At 36.1% G+C, this 20,252-nt stretch overlaps 1 protein-coding gene across 1 annotated transcript in view; it reads left to right on the top strand.

Moving 5' to 3' along the window:
• The window catches only part of LOC145694526 (sodium- and chloride-dependent GABA transporter 1-like), a 126,098-nt gene that overhangs the window by 5,819 nt on the left and 100,027 nt on the right, over nt 1-20,252 (top strand). The gene's annotated exons all lie outside the window — the stretch shown is intronic.

Consider the following 20,252-nt stretch of genomic DNA (forward strand, 5'->3'; position numbering starts at 1 on the left):
CGTCTCGTCTCGTGCAAAGCATGTCTCGTCTCGTGTCTCGTCTCGAAAAATTGTGCTCGTCCCGTCTCGTGTCTCGTCTCGAGAGGCTCTGTCCCGTCCCGTCTCGTCTCGTCTCGTTTGTCTCGTTTTGTCTCGTCTTGTCTCGTAAAAAATATAGCAGCATACCATGGGAACGAAAGTAAAATGTAGCAGGCTGCACCATGCTAATCAAGATACAACTAAGTTACAAGTATTACCCAGAACACACAAGACAAGAAATGTCACGGTAGCTACACCGTGAAGCCTCTAGTGTATGTGGTAGTCGGTTCGATCTCGGTTAGTGCCATGTGAGCTTTGTGATGGACAAACATTGAATGTGTGTGGGGACCGCGGTGGCTCAGTGGTAGAGCGTTCACCTCTGGTGCTTGGGGTCTCGGGTTCGATCCCAGCCCCAGTGCGTGGGTTTTCTCGGGGTTCTCCCGTTTCCTCCCACTTTCTTCATTCCACCACTTAATTCATTACTCATATCACTGTCTCCTTTAGCCTAACCGGCATAACCGTGGGACGTAAAACTCAAAGATTTCATTTCATTTTATTTCATTTTTCGAATGTGTGTGTTTTCTCGAAGTTGTCTAGTATCCTACCACTTTCTTCATTCCACCAGAGCTCCTCCCTGGCTAAGCGGTTAGCGTACGTGAGAGACCCGGGTTCGATTCCCGGCGGGAGCTCATGTGGTTCGGATTCCACGTTAATCAATAGGTCCACGTCTCATATAGCCTCGCTGCTGAAAGGGACGCTAAACTAAAATCAACTCTTCATTCCACCAATTTTCCTATCATCATGCATTCGGCCAAAGTTGCCTAAAGGTCTTAAAAAGAAATTCAAATAAGCTCACAAGGCAAGGACAAATAGTTTACAAGGTAATATATCTCTGCTGTTATTTGTCTGAGGCTTCTCGACCCGGGCTTTTTTATTTATTTATTTTTTTTATTTATTTTTTTTTATTTTTTTATTTTTTATTTTTTTTTTTTTTTTTTTACATTCTGAAACATTGAAATTTGTTTCACCAGTTTCAATACACGAATATACAGCAAATTGCTCATAGGTACGTCGAAGATGAAGACACTAATGTCAAAGGAAAGTTCGATGTAAAGGTGTCACCATCCCCGACACTATCGTATACTATCAGCCCACTTGCTTTATAGTCTCTCTCTCTCTCTCTCTCTCTCTCTCTCTCTATATATATATATATATATATATATATATATATATATATATAGAGAGAGAGAGAGAGAGAGAGAGAGAGAGATGGAAAAGATATATAGATAAATAGAGAGATAGATATGTGTGTACACTTTGATTTAATATATTCCAGCCTTTAAGTTTCACAGTGTTAACCCATAACAATCCAAAACCTACTTTCCATTTTAGCATGTTTAGATTTGTTGCAATTATTTTTTTTTAAAAAAAAGCTCGGAACCAAATAATTTTATTGAGTAATGGAAAGTATTTGATTGAAATTTTATATGTTACTGCACAGTAAGCTCTAGTTAAAATGCCATAGTAATGGGAGCTGAACGACATATCGGACGAAAGAATGCTTGGGGCCAGTCTTCACCTCCATGGTTCAAATCTGTTCCCATAACCTCAGGGTGTGTGCTACTATGTGGTGGTTACCCCGTTTGTGTAACAAACTCATGACAGTACACCCAGATTAGCTAGTGGCTAAAAAAAAAGTTGATTTTTGGGTATCAATTTTGGATTAAAGTTTCTTACATTGTCGTGATCTATTCGCAATCATACAACGTACATCTTCATACCAAGCCGAGCGGTCTGCGGCGATAGACCATGGCTTGAAGGTCCCGGGTTGAGTCCGGAAGGGTCATGTGTATGGATTTTAACAACATTTGTTTTTTTGTATTGTGTCAGGGGGGGGGGGAATCGTACGGGATAAAAGTATTTCAGTCTGAAAAAATTGGAGAGAATATCCTCCCCAGGATACTTTCATGAGAGTAAGGAATTAGTAAAAATATAGGATATACATTTTATAGCAGGTTTAAAATTATGGGGATCCTATTTCTTTTCTGTTAATTATGATCTCCAATGTTCGAATTTTGATCATTCTCATTATATTTTCTGCTTTCAACGGAGTTCCATGAATATTATACCAAATATTCTTTAAACTTAACAAGTTCGAGAGGTTTTTATATGCCTGTAAGAAACAATTTCTGAAGATAATTCAGGTCCTAATGAATATTATTCACTATGAAAGGGAAGTATTCCTCTCCTCTCAACATGGAAGCAGAGTGCAATTTCGCACTCTGGTCAGATCAAACATTTCCTCGTAACAAAACGAAGGTCCCCCTGTAAAACCTCTTCACCTAAAGTGTTATTATTAGTATCATAAATTTGCTGAAAGGAAACAATTTTAAGAGTTCGTCGATAATATCTTTGCTTTCTTTGTCCTTCGCCCGCCTTCCAAACGAAGAGGTGAATTTTATAACATGATTGCTGTATAATAAGCAAGCGATTGGTAAAATGGTAAAAGTATGTTTTTATGTGTATGTGTGTGTTTGTGTGTGTGTGTGTGTGTGTGTGTGTGAGAGAGAGAGAGAGAGAGAGAGAGAGAGAGAGAGAAGACAAAATTTTAGGTGCAAGATGACATACTTCAATTGCAGTTTTCGGTTCATATAGCAAAAAGAATACCGCCACCAGAGAATAAAGACAAGTGTAGTCTGTTCTGTTCTCTTCCGCCATCTCAGCAAGAATTCTCAACTACAGCCTGTAATGAGTGTAGACCTTACCCAGTTTTCAAATTGAATAGATGGTGGTGGTAGTTCGGTTTCTTGACCTTGTAAAAATCTTCCCTTTCTTTGATTTTGTTTGTCATCATTCCTGCCAGAAATAGAAAAATGAGAATTCCTCAGTTTACAGCAAGGGGAATTGGGGACAAGACATTAAGGATGATATTCCTGGAAGTTCATGTATCACGATTGTTTCATTGAATAGACAGAGGACACTTTTCTATGAAGGCTTTCCAACATGTTTTCTCACAAAGGGGATTTTCCTTTTGCAATCTATATGACCACTGGCAATTTCAATCTTGGCCATTCCCGCCAGCGTTTTCATTTACGAGACACGAGACGAGACGAGACATTTCACGAGATGTCCCGTCTCGTCTCGTGTCTCGTCTCGTTTTCGAGACGGGACAAGTAGTCTGTCTCGTCTCGTGTCTCGTCTAAAAGGGTTCTGTCCCGTCTCGTGTCTCGTCTCGTTTGCGAGACGAGACGAGACGAGACACGAGAAATGTCTCGTCTCGTGGCAACACTAGAAATGATATTGGTTTAGTACAGTTTTTTTTTTTTTTTTTTTTTTTACACTTCTTATTCCCACGAACACTTCCACACGCGTTATTTGCTGATTGTGTGAAGATAAAGTTCAGCTATCAATTTATGTTCTTACAAAAGAGGGAAATAGCCTGTGAAACACAATTTTCGATACAAGATTCGAGACGAGACAAGAGTTTCTCCATTAGAAATATATAGGGGATGGTGTTGTACCTTTGAAACAATGTACCTGTGAACACCTGTGCTTTTCTCGAATTCAGATCTATCTAGGTGCAGTGATTAAAATTCGTTTGAAAGAGTAAATGAAAAAAAGTACTACAAATGCGTTTGGTTGTTGTTTACTGGGTGTTGTGCCGCGTAATGTTCCTTTTAATTTTTTCACTCCCAAAACGAAGATTTTTTGTAGTTACCTTTTGAGTTTTGTGCTCTTCGGTTTTCGCAACTTGTGATACTGTATTTATTTGTCCAAACTTGGGGTAGAATCATTGGTGAATAGAGTAATATTTTTAGTTTTAACTTCTGTTCAATATTTAAGCTAGTGGAGAACTTATTTTTCGTAATGGTGACCCTCTTGTATCTATGAACATTAATACATCGTGAACCTTTGAACGATAAATAATACTGTTTAAAGCTACACAATGTAAGTAGTTAAAACAATTGATATATTTTATATAGGTTAGGTTAGGATATCAAGTAAGTGTTAGGATAGGGGAAGAACTGACGGAAGAGAGTGCAATTGGAAGGGGAGTTCGACAAGGGTGCTGCCTCTCGCCAACACTATTTAATGTCTATCTAGAAGAAATAGTGAAAAAGAGCCTACATGATGATGATGGCATTTCGGTAGGAGGTAGAATGATTAGATGTATAAGATTTGCAGACGATATGGCGCTTGTTGCGGAATCTGAAAAGAAAATCAATAAAATGTTAGAAAAAATTAGAAAGGGCTTTGAAGAATATGGGATGAAAATAAATGTTAGAAAGACAAAAGCCATGGTGATTGGAACGAAGGGGTCTGTGTCAAATATAAAAGTAGGAGGGGAGAAAATAGAACAAGTGAATAGTTTTCGATACCTGGGTAGTGTTCTTAGTAATGACATGAAATGCGAACGTGAAATAAAAGCAAGGATAGGAATGGCGAAAGAAGCCTTTAAAAGAAAGAAAAGTCTGTTTTGTGGGACCTTGAACAAAGAGTTGAGAAAAAGACTCATAAAATGCTTCGTGTGGAGTGTTGTACTGTATGGGGCGGAAACGTGGACCTTACGTAAAAGTGACGAAAATCGACTGGAAGCCTTAGAAATGTGGGCGTGGAGAAGAATGGAAAGAATTAGTTGGGTCGAGCGGAAAACGAATGAGAGAGTGTTAGAAATGGTGGGTGAGAAAAGAACATTTTTAGATATTATTAGGAAGAGGAAGAGAAACTGGTTGGGACATTGCCTAAGAAGAGATTGTATCATGAGGGACGTCCTAGAGGGTATGGTGGCGGGAAAGAGAGGGAGGGGGCGAAAGAGACTACAATTAATGGATGATATTAAAACAGAAAGATCATACGCGAAGACGAAAAGGTTAGCGGAGGACCGTGGAGCATGGAAGCTTCTCAGCTGCGGCAAGTGACCTGCCAATAAAGGCAGAATACCTATGATGATGATGAGGTTAGGATATAAAGTTATTAATTATAATTTTAAGTAGTTTCTAAATATTCGCTTATTGTATAACATACAAGGTTACGTTAAAAGTGCTGTATATGCTCAACTTTATTGTTTACAAATTTTTGTTAGGACTTCTCTTCAATTTTTAATTTAATTAATAAAATTTCAATTCTGGGGAACTGTTTATAGCTAAACCTTTTATTACAATTTATAACTATTAATATTTGTGGCTTCTTTTTCTATTATTGCCTCAGAAACGTTGTAATTATCACTTTGTTCAAAGGTACAAAAGGGTCTGTTCAATGGTACATGACCATAATGTACCTGTGAACAAAACGGATGTTTTCTTATTATATCCTATAAAAGCTACTGTAATTATGTAAAACGTTTAAAAATCATCCTATTTGATAGCAAAAGGATGGCACTTCACATATACGACAAAAATTGAGGGAAAAGTGCTGATTAGTAGCACCAAAATTTCGAAGACTCTAAAAGTATTCACAGGTACAACGCCTTCCCCTACATTTTTCGAGGTGATACCACTTTTATAACATTTTTGAGACGAGACAGTTTCTTGCGCAAACGCAACGAACTTAACCAATTGCTTTTCTAAAAAAAAGCAACCATAACTATTGTTTCTTCTTCTTTATTTTCTTGTTTCATTTTTCTTGAGAAAGGTCAGTGACGTTGCGAGAGATTGTAGTGTTGTGTCCTCAAAATTGTAAATTAAATTATTGAAAAAAAAAAAAAAGAAAAGAAAAGAAACGTTAGAAACAAACCCTTCCTTCACTCTGAAAGCAGGGACTTTGAGTCTCTGATTAGAGCGCGGTAGTATCTTCCAATGTTAGTTAGTTTAAGTTAATTTGGGAAAGCAAAGCCGAGTTTCCCAAAACACACAGACACTGGCAAGGTCTCGTTAACACTTCACGCCTTTGTGGAAGAAATGTAAATGGCCTGAGAGACAAGGCAAGGGAACAAGTTTAGCTGAAGAAATCGTCCGGGCATTCCACACACACACACACACACAGAGACACACATGCATTGAGTCTAATCTTCATACACTTGTGTTCTTTCAGTTCTTAAGCAGACAGTTTGAGATGTGAAATGAAATATTTTAGTTTAACCTCTCATAATAATGTCCTTTACGCTAAGGGAGACGGCTGATTAAGGCAAGTGAATGATAATGGAAGTATTTGTGGAATGAGAAGGTGGGAGGAAATGGGAGTACCTCGAGAAAACCCACGGACACGATATTGTCTATTGCAAACTTACATGGCTGGGAATCGAATCAGGGACCCAGCACATTAAAGTTAAGCGCTCTATCACTGCACCACCGTGCCCCCGGTTTGAAGTATTCTAAAGCAAAATTGTGTAAAAGAGAATTTTCGAAATCGATTTTTTTTTGCTACTTTGTATGTAAATAACATCGACAATACTGGCCGCCAGACATTACGGTTATAACGTCACACGCCCAACTCCAGCCGATTATGGCGGGAAAAATAAGGAAAAAGGTCAAATTTGTCATTTTTCAATATTTATGTCGATGGAGTAAGTACAAGAAGGCTCAGAACCTAAGTACTAAAATGAAAATCGTAAAATCGTACAAGGACAAAAAAGGCATGAACATTACAAACTAGGCTGAATACAATGCATAGAAACTGGCATTTATAACACAACATATATATTCGATGTGTTTACCATCCATTTCAATGTTTTTACACAGTTCAATTGCAAAATTGGACACCACCTTCGGGAGAATGTTGGAGAAATGGGCTGAAATTTCACGCACGATATGCGTTTTTAGTTACCCCAAGGTCTTAGTGTGAGACACCACAAAAAAGAAATGTAATGGATTAAGAGCCTGCCTTACTAAAAATAATACAAAATTTACCATTTTTCTTTTACTTGTTTATTCATAAGTGAAAGGAGATAATAAAACGCAACTTACCAGAATCATAGATATTGTTGTTCTACAACAGAAAATATGAACCTGAAGAATGTTCAGTGTTGCCATCCATACAAATTACAGTGTTGCCAGAATAACTATTCCCCTAAAATCAAAGTTAAGGCAGCGACTAGAGGAACGAACTCAACTGCATTTGATTACGTATCATGTTGTTTTGGTTCGCTGTGAACTACTTTTTAAATTGTATTTGGTTTGTTATAAACAAAATAGTTTTAACATGCAGTTATTAAGATTAAATAATAATGTTATTTAAAAAGTAGTTCACAGCGAACCGAAACAACATGATACGCAATCAAATGCACTTGAGTTCGTTCCTTTAGTCACTGCCTTAACTTTGATTTTAGGGGAATAGTTATTCTGGCAACATTGTAATTTGTATGGATGGCAACACTGAACATTCTTCAGGTTCATATTTTCTGTTGTAGAACAACATTATCTATGATTGTGGTAAGTTGCGTTTTAATATCCCCTTTTACTTATGAATAAACAAGCAAAAGGAAAATGGTAAATTTTGTATTATTTTTAGTATGGCAGGCTCTTAAGGTCAGATGAATACGGGGGAGTTGACGCCATTGCTATAGTGCAATAGCTTTTGTCCGAAGTGTTTGTGCAGAAGCTCGAAAATGACTCTTGGGGGATGAGAATGTGCACCATCTTACATAAAAGCATAATTTATGAGCGTAGACCTACATAACCCTCGTTCTCAAGCACCCGGTTTCATCTCTGGGATAATACATTTCTATCCAAAAACACGAATTTCACAATCTTAACAATCGAGAGTGCACATTACACAGTCTCACTGAACCTCCATTCGCTTGCTTAGAAAAAAAAAGTGACTTAACCGAAAACCAGATGACATACGACCCTTCCTTCTGGAATTAAGCGATCATTGTCTGCACAAATTGAAGTCGCTGTCCTATGTATTGCTTTATGCTATGTGAGCGTAGGCCAGTTAGAGATAAGTCCTAGGAAATATCTTATGATTTATCTTCGGAAAAATGTTACAACATATCTCGTAGAAAATTCTACCCTTTTGTGCCACACACGTGAGGATTTTTCCTCTCTGATCTCATTACGTGCTTGAGAGATTCAACGTGCATTTCTCACAAAATACTGTAATAAATTCGCAGGTGCAGCGCTCCCATATTTGGATTTCTTGTGAAATGTTCTTTCAAAATTATATTACACTTCACAAATTAGCGAGATCTAAAATAGGATAGCACTAGGATAACCAAGTCCGTGTTTGTCAATTGTTAAATTGCACACCTCTAAAAATTAAACAAAAAAAAAAAAAAAAAAAAACTCGCTTGATGTCACTTAAATCGAAACTTACGAATTTGCTTTCCGAAATAGAGTGTGCTCTAAACAAGAGAAATCTCATACACTGAGAAAAAAATGTAGGTGGTGTGCTTAAAAAGATAGGTTACATGCGTAATTCCTGTAGTTTTTGGACAACGTACAGTAGACGTATAACTGAAAACGCATGTTTTATAATACTTTCTGTATAAATGTTCCATCTGTACGTACTTTTCGTATGAAACAATATAGACGGTCAGGATCTCACATACAAATGGACCTATATTACGTATAGCTGACGAAGGTAACATAAGTATATGCATGTGATATACGGAAAACTGTTAGATATCAGACATCCTGCAACGGCATGAAGTAACATCTAAGGGCAGTGCCTATGTAGCATACGGATAACGTATGCTCCGTACTGATTTCTATAGTAAGCAAGAGGATACCGTATATTTGTACAATATATCGCTGTCCGGGGAACGGATTTTTCTCTGTGTATATGACATGCAATCTGATGTCATACACATTGAGACTTTGACTCTAGGAAAACTCGTAAGAGATTTCCTAGGATCAATCCTATAGTGTATAGCAGGTGTTAGTGGCTCTTGGGTCTGGACTTCGTAGGGGGAAAAAATATGCCTTCAAACTGCGTTGCACAGTGCTGTGTGTGATCCCTAATACCTGAGATGCATGTCTTGTGGACTTTATCGGACTTTTTGCAAACGTATATCGGACATTGGCAATGATCTGCTGGTATCTCGATGTGGACACCTTATTCCGTGCAGCTGATCTTCCAGAACGAAACCTGTCATTCTGAATTTTTTTCCACTAAGTTTGTTAATTATATGTCTGTCTGGGCCAAATTTGACTCTAAATTGCATTTGTAATGCTCGTTGCACTTGTTTCGTACTCTCGGCTACCCAAATTTACTCTCTGATTATGAATATCCTCTGCTTAGTAATGTGCTCCATTTTTTTCAATCCTGAAAACTGAAACCAAAAGTATGGTTAACAAAATCGGTTTATATCACGGACATATTATAAATTTCATACTATTATAGTTAGTATTATGATGGGGTTTGGGCCATCCTGTAAATATGTATTATACACGTATCAAGAGTGATATGTGTCTTGAGCTCTTGAAATGAAATCTTTTAGTTTTACGTCCCAAACTAAAGAAGACTGATGATTAATATACGTGAATATTTATGAAATCAATTGATGGAATAAGAATATGGAGAACGGGAGAACTTCAAGAAAAGCCATGGACATAATATTGTTAATCTAAAATTCACTTGGGCTCAAATCGAATCATTGACCCTTGGGATCAGAGATGAGCGCTCTACCACTGAGCCATCGTTCCCCATCACATATCCGGCCTCCAAACCATGACTGCGACCGTTCCCCATCACACTATCTGGCCTAAAAACCGTGACCGGGCTTAACATTTGTAGACGGTTTCCTATTACACTGGCCGGCCTAGAAACCATGACCGGGCTTAAGAGTCTTCATCCCGGCGAAATTAACATACCGCTAATTTTACAGTAATTATGTGATATCTTCAAATAGATAAAAGTTAATCGAAATGTGGAACAAGAGCGCCCTAGACAATATCATTTTACATGAGATACCGTTATCACGAGTCACTTATCTGCTTTCGATTTCGAGACATTTTGAAAATCGGCATTTATTTTCGCGTTTCTAAACAGCTGAAAACGGAAAGCCACTAGGTGACTTGTGATAACGATACCTCACGCAAAATAATATTGTCTAGGGCGCTCTTGTTCCATATTTCAATTATCTTTTATCTATTTGAAGATATTACATAATTACTGTAAAATTAGCGATATTTTAATTTCGCCGGGATGAAGACTCTTAACAGGTGTAGACCTTTCCCCATCACACTATGAGGCCACCAAACTATGACCAGGAAGGTTCCCCAACACATCATCTGGCCTCCAAACCATAACCGGGCTTAACGGGTGTAGATCATTCCTCATCACACTATCCGGCCTCCAAACCATGACTGCGACCGTTCCCCATCACACTACCCGATCTCCAAACCATGACCGGGCTTAACGGGTGTAGACCATTCCTCATCACACTATCTGGCCTAAAAACCATGACCGGGCTTAACATTTCTAGACGGTTTCCTATTACACTGTCCGGCCTAGAAACCATGACCGGGCTTAACAGGTGTAGACCGTTCCCCATCACACTATGAGACCTCCAAACCATGACGAGAAAGGTTCCCCATCACATCATCTGGCCTCCAAACCATGACCGGGCTTAACGGGTGTAGATCATTCCTCATCACACTACCCGGTCTCCAAACCATGACCGGGCTTAACGGGTGTAGACCGTTTCCCATCACACTACGAAGCCTCCAAACCATTACCAGGATCGGTCCCCATCACAACATCCAACCTCCAAACCATGTCCGGGACCGTTCCCCATCACATTATCCGGCCTCCATACCATGACCCCTTCTCCATCCGGCCTCCATGAGAGTTGGATTACAAGACAACGCCCCCGGATCCTCCTTGCTTCCTCAACAAAATATTGATTTGTTGATTATATATACGTTTAGTTCAACGGGTTCTCCTTACTCGTGTTAGACGCTCTTTCTCATCTAATTCAAAAGAAACATTAGTCCATTCAAAAAAAAAAAAAAAAAAAAGGACTGTTTAAGGATTGTATATGTGCTTTTCTAGGATCAATAATAAGCCTTAAACAATAGCACAATGAGTCACGAAAATATTACATCTACAAGTGTACATGTACAGTATATCATGTAATAACCAAAACCCATAGCGATTCCATTAGCTACTTCCATATTTAGCTTTATAGAGAAAAGCTTATCCTGTCATATAACGAAAATTGATTTTTACCTACAGCTGGGGTAATTCTAGATATCTAGAATTTTCCCAAATCTTACTATGCTTTTATCGGCAGCGCGAAGAATTGTAATATATATCTATATCTATATCTATATCTATATCTATATCTATATCTATATCTATATCTATATCTATATCTATATCTATCTATCTATCTTATCTATCAACATCTTTTACAAGTTGTTACAGTTGAAGGATATACTGAATGATCAAAAAGTCATGCTAACGATGTCGCAGCTATGTATTATTATTATTATTATTATCGCAGGTAGCAAATGGTGATGATTGAGGCGGCAAGGGACTTGTATAGTAAGACAGCAGCATGCTGTATACACTGGAGGAAAAAGATCATACTGGAAGAGTACTTAAGGAGATTGAGTTAAGGAATCAGAGTGACACACTATGCAGAGACATATCCCGGGAAGACATCTTTGAATAAATTAATTATTCATCATCATCATCAAAGGTATTCTGCCATTATTAGCAGGCCACTTGCGGCAACTAAGAAGCTTCCATGCTCCACGGTCTTCCGCTAACCTCTTCGTCTTCACGTACGATTTTTCTGTTTTGATATCGTCCATTAATTTATTGTAGTCTCCTTTGATATCTATCTGTACGATATCAACGACTATTCTGTACGATAAATTCAAAGGATGTTGGGAGCTTGTCCATTTTCATTTGAAACATTTCTTTTTAGTACAAACAGTGAGTTTCACCGTTTTCCTCTTTATATTCAGATCCCTCTTCAGATGTCACATTTTCACTTCAATCATCATCCGCATCATCATTACTTGTACTTCTCACAACTTTACACACTTTCTTTCTCGAGAATCTTTATAATTTTTCTTCTTCTAAAATCTGGGTTGAAATTACAATATTGACTTGCAAACTGTTTCAGTTCCAACAACTGGCTTCTATTCACTTTTGTAAAATTTCCACCTTCATTGCAACTATATCCTCGTACTTTTTCAGGTGCAATCAGGAATACTCAAACAGAAAGCTCTTGTTGGATAGAAACCGTTTTTTTTTTTTTTTTTACTTATATTTGCATAATCGAAAATAGATTACTCTGTATTTCTGATCATGCAACAGATTTGTAGCCTCATCAGAAGCTTGTTCATAAGGCATTTTTTTCATCTTGGGTATTCTGTTTTTGGAAAAAATCATCTTCTATATCGATTTTCCCATTTCTAAAATAAGTTTTGATATCTTTAATCAAGGATTTACACTTGTCTAAACGTTTTCGTAACTTCATTTTCTTCTAATTTCGTCTAATAATGTATCTACCGAATTTTTGGCCTTTGCAAACTCTAAATAGTTAATGCCTTGTTATCACATCTAACATCATCATCATCATCAAAGGTATTCTGCCATTACTGGCAGGTCACTGGCCGCAGCTGAAAAGCTTTCATGCTCCACGATCTTCCACTATAACCTCTTTGTCTTCACGTACGATTCCTCTGTTTTGATATCGTCCATAAATTGTAGTCTTCTCTGTCTCCTCCCTCTCTTTCCTGCCACCATATTCTCTAGCACGTCCCTTATGATACACTTCCTTCTTACCCAATGTCCCAATTAGTTTCTTTTCTTCTTCTTAATAGTATTTAAAATTGTTCTTTTTCCCCCAACATTTCTAGCACCCTCTCATTCGTTTCCGATAAACCCAACTAATTCTACCCATTCTTCTCCACACCCGCATTTCAAAAGCTTCCAGCCGTTTTTCATCACTTTTGCGTAATGACCATGTTTACAGTACAAAATTTCATACTATGAGTCTTTTTCTTGACAATATATATTTTACAAACCTACGATGTTTGCTCAAAGTTCCCGTCATCATTTTGAATTGAAATATGACATTTTGGAAACAGAAGGTTAGAAAAGTACCTGTAACTTGCGAAAACCAAGCTTTAAGATCTTTTCGGTCTTTAAGAGAGGGAGTAATTGGCTCCCCTGAGTTGTTTGAAATACGTATCCATTTTAATCAATGAAAATCACCATGTTTGTGACTTAATACCTCTGGAACTACCCGGCCAATCTCAATCAAATTTTCAACATAGATGAGGTTCGAGCCTGCAATGTTTTTTTTTTTATCATATTACTTTGACGGTGCAACCTAGGGGTGGGGAGGGGGAAATATTTAAAAAATGATCGAAAATGACCGATATTAGTATCGAATCCATAGTTTTCGGAGTCGCTGAGATGACAGTGATACTTACGATGCTGTTTAAATCCAAATTCAGTCCCGCAACTTGGGAGAAGGGAAGGGGGACGATATTTAAAAATGATCGAAAATGACCGATATTAGTGTCAAATCCATAATTTTCAGGGTTGCTGAGATGAACAGCGGCACTTCCGATGCCGTTTAAATCTAAGGTCAGCTCACTAAAGTAATATTTAATTTTTACTGTCATTTTACCAAACACATGTCATATGGAGCTATGCATTTAAAGTTTTTATTTCAACCCAACGAAGTGGATAATCGACGCTTTAATATATATATATATATACACTCTTTCGCTCCCCGCTCTCCTGAGAAGTCGCTACTGCTTCATTGAATTTATATTGATTAAATAAAAGCTCATTCGTTGAATGAAGAAGGAATAAAACCAGGCAACAAACCGTCTACTGCTCTTGATAGGTCATGGTGAAGGAATACAAACTTCTTAAATTTAAATTTAGCTTCTCTCGACGCCTAAATAGGTTAGATAAATTTCATTGGAGCAAGGCCGAGTAATAGCTTCTGGGGGGCAACAACCTTAGATTCACATCTAAAAGCTCTAACACTTGTATTCCAAATCGGTTACTGTTACTGGGTGTGTTTCTATATAGTTGATCGAAGTACAAGATCGAACGAGAATTACATAGATAAAACACACGACAATAATATTGACAGGATCTAAATCAAAGTTTTTTAAAAAGTAAATCTCGGAACTGCAGATTAGCTATGATCTCCTATAATTATGGTGGCCATATTCCAAACAAACAATTAAACACAAACAAATAAATAAATACCTAAATAAAATAGTCTAGTTGACAGATTATACTTAAGAATATGAAGTATCAGGACGAACCCGAGATGAATAGTATTGCCTTGCGAACCTCCTAGTTTCCTAACTTACCAAACACAAAAGCACTACTAATGAAATCTTTAGAGTTCTTTATTTTAATCAACATACATTGGACAAAGTCCAACTATATGTCCTTTCCTCCCGAAGGACTTTATATGTTACGGGCTTATTTTAAATCGTACATGTATATGATTCTTATGCGAATTTATTTAACATTATTGTGATAGTGTGAGAATTTCAAATTCTTTATCTTTCTAAAATTATAAACTAGAAAATAACATTAAAGCCACAGTTTCACAAAATATTTGCTTTCTATCGAGTAAGATGCTATTACAGAAACGAACTATTAAAAATTGTCTATATTACTAATGAATTTCATATATCAAATATCAGGCCAGAACTCGAAAGGTTGGGTCACCGTAAGCACCAGCTAGCGGATCTTAGAACGATATGAGAAACTCAATAGACAGGTATGAGAGTCCTCAATTACAGGGACAATGATGGACCTTGTTACATCAAATAATGCATATTCCTAATCCCCATTTATTATTTTCTTCTTATAGATATTTACTATGGACAGAGCCTAAAAGATAGTACAGTTTCAAACTTAAACCAACTTTTCTTGTTAGCAGCTAACAAAACAACATCAGTGGTCTCTTGCATCTGTCAATTGTGCAAGTGACATTGAAATCGCATCCCAGTTACGGAAGTTAATGTGTTCACAAGATTGCGTTATATAGGATAGATAGATGTAACGCAATGTTGTAAACATACAGTATTAACTTCCGTAACTGGGATTGGATTTCAATGATATTTTGCTGATACATTAAGTGGTCCAGTTCGACGGTGGGTGTCGTGGGTGCAAGGGGGAGCTAACCCCTCACCATTAAACGTGGCAGCAGTGGCGTAGCACACTTTTGCGTTCCCTCCACAAAGTATAGAGAAGGAGTCCTAGTTGTAAAGCCGATAGAAGTAAGGTTGAAGTTCTACTTCTTTAAATCTTTATTCATCGCAAGACTTCGGGGCCCCCTATACCTCGGGGCCCCCCGCACTGCGGGGGTTGCGGGGGCAGCTGCTACGCCACTGCGTGGCAGTGATCATGGAACTAGAAAGATGGAACAAACACTACTCGCAAGCTTTTGCACAACTCAACACTAATAAAAGCGGGCTTAATTGGTGCACCATGCGTAGCTTTTGAGATCTAACATGAAATATATTCAAACATTTAATTTTTTTCGGGCTACGACTATCGTCACGCACGTGCTTTCTTCTCGTTTTTACCATGTCCTCACTTTTTTCTTCATGTAATATCAGTCATGATTTTTTTTTTTTTTTTTTTGCAATAGTTTATTCACGTACAAAATTACTTTAACGCCTAAACAGCAATTTTTAGTACTTTGCCCTCCTGAGATATTATGCCCCAAAAATGACATCAAAATAACAAACTTCAACTTTCGGACCCCCATAAATTTACGATGCCAGCAGTATCATAGGTGTGGATATTTCTGCAAACTCTTTACATGTAATAGTATTCAGCACAAAACTTATGAACCCCCCACTTTGTACCATTCCAAAATACAGCCCTTTTAAAAGAGTAATTTTATGTATTTTTCTGGTGATTTTATGTATTGGTTTGCAGCCCTGCATATTTATTTAGAAGCAAGAGTGTGTATTCTTTGTCTACCTCAGTCTCTTCTGTAAACATTCGTTTTTGTTTGGTGTTCGTTTGATTCGTATGTCCTGAGCAACTGTAATTTTGGTAAACGCTTGCAAATGCAAAAATGGGATGAAATAAAACAGGTGTTACCAGTGTTCAATTAGCCATGAATCCAATTGTAGTATATCTGCAAAACTATTGACTACAGCTTGTTTGCCTGTGACCACTTTCTTTTATCCACGTTATGTTTGTTGCCTTCTCCTTGCTGTTTGTACGTGATTTACAGAGAACGTGACGTCAAAGAGCATCTATGATTGATATAGATTTTCTAAATGCACTCTTTCACCTAGTCGTTCCTTAAGACATATTATTAAATCATTGCCTTACTGTGCAATTATTGGTTTTTGAGTGTGTAGAATAAACAAGAGCACAACAATTTAATTTAATGGTAAGTTATTATTCTCTCCACAAGAGCATGATACACTACAAAATGTTCATAAATTAACAATATTTCAGAGTTGGACAAATACATGTATGATAATTTTATAATATGACATAGGAGCAAGTATTGAATATGGTTACGCCATATTAAAAGCAGCATAATTCCCAATTGTCCCAATTCCAGTAATTCGGATCGCCAAATACCAGGATCAATATAACAAAATATTGGTTTCTTTAATAATACATTAAAAGGAAAATTTTATTGAAGCGCGAAAACTGTGTGTACTCGTTCGCAAAAGAAACTATATAGAATTTCCGTGAAATTCCTATTTAAACCAATTAATTTTTAACAATTTTCGCAAAAGTAACTCAAATAATCTTTTTTCTTTTTTTTTCGTTTTTTTCTTTACAAAAGTGTCATAAATAAACTATTTGATCAATAATCCCACAACATGACAAAGTTAATTTCTTTTCAGAAAATCCAGAGAGTGAGGATGTAGTTTTTTTTTTTCTAAATAGTTTTCTCAAAATTTGTTTAGACAATTTTATTCACTTCATAAGTAAACACCTCATTAGCAAATCATTCATAAAATCATAGTTTACTCTTTTGCGAAGTGAGTTACCTTCAAAGAAAGTTTTCCGAGAGCATTTATGATAAAATTTGTTCAAAAACCTCATAAAGAAACATTTTAATAATAACTAAAATAGAATGATTTGAGTTCAGAAACAGTACAAGCAATTTTTAGCAGTGTAATCCATATTTTCTCCATTGCTAAATTTCGATCGGTTCTCGTTATTTTTCATCAACTTTTCGTTTTGTTCATTTTCCTCTTTTGTAGATTGTGGCAGAGCACTAGGTTAGTTTTGTTCTAGATTTTGTACCAGCTCTACTTTTAGCTTCTACGTACATAGCTGGTGCAGTTCACTTCGTCTTCTCAATTGCCATTACATTGGTTTTATCTTCCTTAAAGTTATTTTCGTCTTGTGTTCTTTACAACTTTATCTTCTCGAATTTTATATTTCACAAAAAGCACTTTGATTTTGTTGATATGGAAAGTTTTATGCGGAAAATAAATGTGAATAAACAATTGTGTATATTTTTATACATTTCTTTCATTGACATACATGTCTTTCATTAATTTATACTTTTCATTAACGTACATTTCCTTTACTAACATGCGTTTCTTTTCTTTACATAGTACATTTTCCGTATTAACATATATTTCCTTTATTAACATACATTGTCTTTGTTAACATACATTTCTTTTATTTTCATACATTTCCTTTATTTCCATATCCTTTCTTTATTAACCTATTCTTTTTTAAATTATCACATACTTTATTTATTAACATTCATGCTCGCTATTAGCACACATTTTCCGTATTAATATACATTTCCTTTATTAACATACATTTTTTATTAACTTATACCCTTTTTATTAACATACACTTTATTTATTAACATTCATGTTCTTTATTAATACACTTTTCCTGTATAAAATAACAGACAAATTTTGACCAAAGCATATATTAACTACTAAATAATAGTGTTACAGTTTCGGCAAATTAACTTTGCCTTCATCAGACACATTATGAAATACATTTTCTAAGATTACAGCTTATATACTTCTTAAAGTGAGAGGAGGAATTTCATGAACCAACCATATTCGTCCTTTCCTTTAACAATTTTCAATTAATACAAATGCAACTTTTAATGATCAACTTTCACTTAAGAGCTAAAGTTTTAATTGGCACACCTGTGTATGAATAACTTTCACTTTTGAAAAACAAACTTTTAATTGTCTATCCGTTGTTCAATACACCTGTTTTAACCTCTTCTTTCTTCTCTGTTTTATCCAATATCTTTCTCCATACATCATGTATATTTAGTCCGCTATTCCAATTCATAAGTTTCTCGCTTCCTTCCTTTCTTATCCATTCTGTTTCTTTCCATTTTCTTATAATGCTTCTTTTCTCCTTTTACAGCCCCTCTACGCTTTCCCAGTCTATTTCATGTCCTGTCTCCCTTACATGTTTATATATAGCGTTACTATCTCTCTTCAATCGAACGTCGTCCCTGTGCTGTTTGATCCTTTCTTGTAACCTCTTTCCTGTTTCCCCTACATAACTCATATCACATTCTTTGCATTTAATTCTATATACAACCTTTATTAGAAACATGAAGAGAAGGATAAGAATGATAGACAGTGATGACGAGAAGAGAAAAGAAGACATAGAGCAATTTCACTGTTTATTAATGCAGAATGGATATAGTGAGGATAGATTGAAGAAGAATAGCAAGAAAGAAGAGGGCAGAAGGCAGAAGGAAGTGAGAGAAGATAGAGAAGAAGAAAAGAAAAGATGGTTCGAGATAGAGAGCATAGGAGAAAAAACGGAAGTCTTAAAAAACTTATTGAGAAAAGGAGGAGTAAGAACGTACAGAAAAGGTAGCAGAAGAATGTTAGATGCGTTGCGAACGAGGAAAAGGAAGGTAACAGAGATCCAAATAAGTGATGAAGGGGTTGTATATAGAATTAAATGCAAAGAATGTGATATGAGTTATGTAGGGGAAACAGGAAAGAGGTTACAAGAAAGGATTAAACAGAACAGGGACGACGTTCGATTGAAGAGAGATAGTAACGCTATATATAAACATGTAAGGGAGATAGGACATGAAATAGACTGGGAAGGCGTAGAGGGGCTGGAAGAGGAGGAAAGAAGCATTATAAGAAAATGGAAAGAGGCAGAATGGATAAGAAAGGAAGGAAGCGAGAAACTTATGAATTGGAAAGCGGACTAAATATACATGATGTATGGAGAAAGATATTGGATAAAACAGAAAAGGAGGAGGAGGTGAAAACGGTTGTATTGAACAGCGGATAGACAATTAAAAGTTTGTTTTTCAAAAGTGAAAGTTATTCATACACAGGTGTGCCAATTAAAACTTTAGCTCTTAAGTGAAAGTTGATCATTAAAAGTTGCATATATATTAATTAGAAATTGTTAAAGGAAAGGACGAATATGATTGGTTCATGGAATGGCCTCCTCTCATTTTAAGAAGTATATAAGCTGTAATCTTAGAAATTGTATTTCATAATGTGTCTGATGAAGGCAAAGTTAATTTGCCGAAACTGTAACGCTATTATTTATGAGTTAATATATACTTTGGTCAGAATTTGTCTGTTATTTTATAAAAGAAGTTCCAAAGCTAGAATGAGTGGCATTTACACTTTTCCTGTATTAACATGCATTTCCTTTATCAACACACATTTCTTTTATTATCAAACATTTCCTTTACATTTTATTTACATCAGTTTGTTTATTAAAATATACGATTTTCATTAACACACACTTTATTTATTAACATTCATGTTCTCAATTAGCACAAATTTTCCGTATTATTATACATTTCCTTTATTAACATACATTTTCTTTATTTACATACATTTCTTTTATTGTCATACATTTCCTATATTGATATCCACTTTCTTTATTAACTTATACTTTTTTTGTTAACACACACTTTATTTATCAATATACATGTTCTTTATTAACACATATTTTCTGTATTAGCATGCATTTCCTTTATTAGCATACACTTTGTTTTCAGATCGACAAAGCACCCACCTTACTTTTCAATTCATATATTATCATATTTTGAAAATTGAAGTAAAAAATGTGTTGTAAATACTGTTGCGTTTCAGGCCATCGAGTTTCGACGTTCATAAGACATTTCTTTAAATTCTTTTCATGGAATTTTTCACTCTTAAAAATAGCTCTTTCAATCCCTCTTTAATCTCATACGGGAAAATTCATCGAGGTGAAATCCGAAAAAGAAGAACTAATATGCCACATCTGCCAACCTAGTTGCCCAACGTATACTTTAATTTTGATATGTTCCTATACTTTGTCAACCTGTACAGATACACAAGACAGAGCTTCCTCGT

The sequence above is a fragment of the Thermobia domestica genome, chromosome 9 (assembly GCF_964235325.1).
Source record: "Thermobia domestica chromosome 9, izTheDome1.hap1.1, whole genome shotgun sequence".
In the NCBI taxonomy this organism is placed as follows: Eukaryota; Metazoa; Arthropoda; class Insecta; order Zygentoma; family Lepismatidae; genus Thermobia; species Thermobia domestica.